At 38.1% G+C, this 2,615-nt stretch overlaps 1 protein-coding gene and 1 long non-coding RNA gene across 3 annotated transcripts in view; one reads left to right on the forward strand and one right to left on the reverse strand.

The window, feature by feature from the left end:
- The window catches only part of LOC102674650 (serine/threonine-protein kinase 17A-like), a 54,484-nt gene that overhangs the window by 38,558 nt on the left and 13,311 nt on the right, over nt 1-2,615 (reverse strand). The gene's annotated exons all lie outside the window — the stretch shown is intronic.
- LOC116185724 overlaps nt 1,161-2,615 on the forward strand; it is a 6,620-nt gene continuing 5,165 nt past the window's right edge. The window contains exon 1 of the long non-coding RNA XR_004150608.1: nt 1,161-1,397. This is a non-coding gene — a long non-coding RNA (uncharacterized LOC116185724). The remainder of the gene's footprint in view (nt 1,398-2,615) is intronic.

Consider the following 2,615-nt stretch of genomic DNA (forward strand, 5'->3'; position numbering starts at 1 on the left):
ATCGATTATATTATTATTTCTTTAAAAAAACGATACTTTTTAATGAATTTTAATACGATACGTGACACAATTTCGAATCCTTCCAACTAGTTTTTTTAAAGAAACGAGGATCTGACTTACTAAAATCATATTATTCCTCTTAATTTAATTATATCGCGAGCCAATTATTATTTGTCAATAGTTACGAATAGAAAAACGAAAATAAATATTAAATAAATAAATATTAAAATATAAAAAATATAAAAAATAAATAAATAAAATATTAAAATAAATATTACTACTTGTAATACATTGTAATTTCTAATATTCAACAAATTTACAAGAATCGAATTATCATTTCTCATTCCATTAATATTCTTCTATGAAACAAAAATTGGAGTATTACAAGTATATTAAAATTGATCGCATCGCTAATAACGGTATACGATGTTCGTAAGAAGGGGATCGTGGAAGAGAGGAAAGTTAATGGAGAACGGAAACGGGGGTTTCTGAGAGGCGGCTCGATAAAACCGCGAAAACCGCGTTTTTTCGTCTACAGTATTTCTCAGTATTATCCTGAGAGCATCGAAAGAGCAACGGCGCCACTGATAATACAACGCTCACTCTTCAGGAATGCACGGCTGTCGCAGTCGAGGGAACGCGTATGTGCACACCGCCTGCGATATATTTGTATACTCGTGCATTCGCCCGGCGATCGACGAATCTGGAAGCGAGCCGAGGTAGAGAGACCGTCGTCCAAACCTTTCGATCTTTAAATTTAGCTTCGAATCGCGACCACCTTCCTTCCACCGCTCCCTTCCCTCCCAAAAAATCCAAGAATCTTCTCCCAAATAAGGGAGAAGAATCGTACACAATGAACTATCAAATCGAGTATTTAATTATTTTTTTTACCCAAACCAGAGCTGCGTCCAATTAAAAATCGTGTAACACTAGTTTTTAAAAAGAGAGCATCTCGATAATTTAGCTTAATCAGAAGTGTATTGTAACTAAGTGCTGACTTGCAAGAGGAAGCATCGATATTTGATTTTATTTGAACACAGTTTAGAAATGAAAGCTCGATAATTTCGTGAGCAATCGATGCAGAATCGGTTTGAAAAATGGCATTGAATATCTAAAATTTTATTATTTATCAATATAATGGATAATATCAATGATTCTTTCCTGGATGAGCAAGCAAACAAAGAGGAATTATAAAAATATAATTTAAGAAATAATGTTTGCTCGTCAAACAGGATGTTCGATCAAAGCAGGAGAACAAGCAAACGATTCCAAAAATAGTCCGGTATCAAACGTTACACGTTTCGTCCCAACGCTGTTTCTGTTCCGTTCGCACGAGAATCCCATGTATCCGGGCCACTTTTTGCGATCGTGACGTTAGAACGCGTGCCACTGACGCTGTGACGCATCCGCTGCAAAAACGTCGCAAAAATGCGAGACCTTCCCGTGGACAAACGGGAGGATCGAATCGTGGTTATAAGACGTAAACCGTGGGGACAGTGGGAGGGGGGGGGGGCAGAGTGAGAGACAGCGATGTCAGGTTCGATCGAAAAGGCATGCAAACGGTGAAAGGCGGTAAAATTTCACTCCTCGATTCGTTTGAGAATTCCTCTCCCCCTGGTCGAAGGCCGTTTATATGCCGATTTCGCGGCGTTCGAGCACAGAACCGAGAAAAGTTTCACGACAGACAGGGAGGACTGGTTTGGCTTCGCTTTTTAATCCACTCGATATTCACGCCAACTCTTGCGGGAATCTAGGTTTGTAGAGCTGGAGAGGAACACGGCTAAGACAGGGTTGATGAGCGAACCCTGTCCACTTTCGTTTCCTGATCGATATACGGGGCGATAAACGGGTTATGCAACCCCTGGCGGAAAATATTCGATCATTTCTTTTCAAATTCATGGATTTTTGTATCAAATTTTCAAGAGATTACAGAGTTTTCGAATTTTTTCATAAATTTTTAAATGTCGTTTGATAAATTAATTCCTCTAAAATTTAAAAAAAGAAATCAAATTAATTGATTCAATTTTATAATTTTAAATCTTAGATCGTCTGTGAAACAACGATCTTTCGTCTCGTTAAGATTATTTTCATTTCAAAATATCCCCTTAAAGTTTCTTAAACATAAGGATTTCATTCATAAATAAAATTTTTTATTAAAAAACAACACGTGTATATTATAATTTAACGAACAAAAAATTAATAATCAACCTACAAAATGCGCGCGATATACAAAAAAGCACAAAATATTCAAACTATAGCATATAAGCAGTAAGTTAAAACTCCAAATATATTGATCTTGCATTAAAAAGTGATCGAATATTTTTCGCCAAAGATTTCGTAAAAAAAATCGATGATCGCGAAAGATAAACCGTTCGAATAGAGAACAAAGAGAACCGAAGGATAGGTGCCGTTTCACCTACGTGACACGCGTGGAGCAAGCACAGCGCATATACACAGCCCAATTAAAACCTACGCGCGATTAGTAACGCGCGGCGTACACCGAAATACCGTGAAATTTTCTCACGTGGATAATGTTTGTGACGCGCCGAGCCGGGCCGAGCCGAGCCGAGCCGAGCGAAGGTGAGCGCCCACGTGGCGCTTTCGAGGCTGCCTTT

The sequence above is a fragment of the Apis dorsata genome, unplaced genomic scaffold (assembly GCF_000469605.1).
Source record: "Apis dorsata unplaced genomic scaffold, Apis dorsata 1.3 scaffold_263, whole genome shotgun sequence".
Taxonomy (NCBI): Eukaryota; Metazoa; Arthropoda; class Insecta; order Hymenoptera; family Apidae; genus Apis; species Apis dorsata.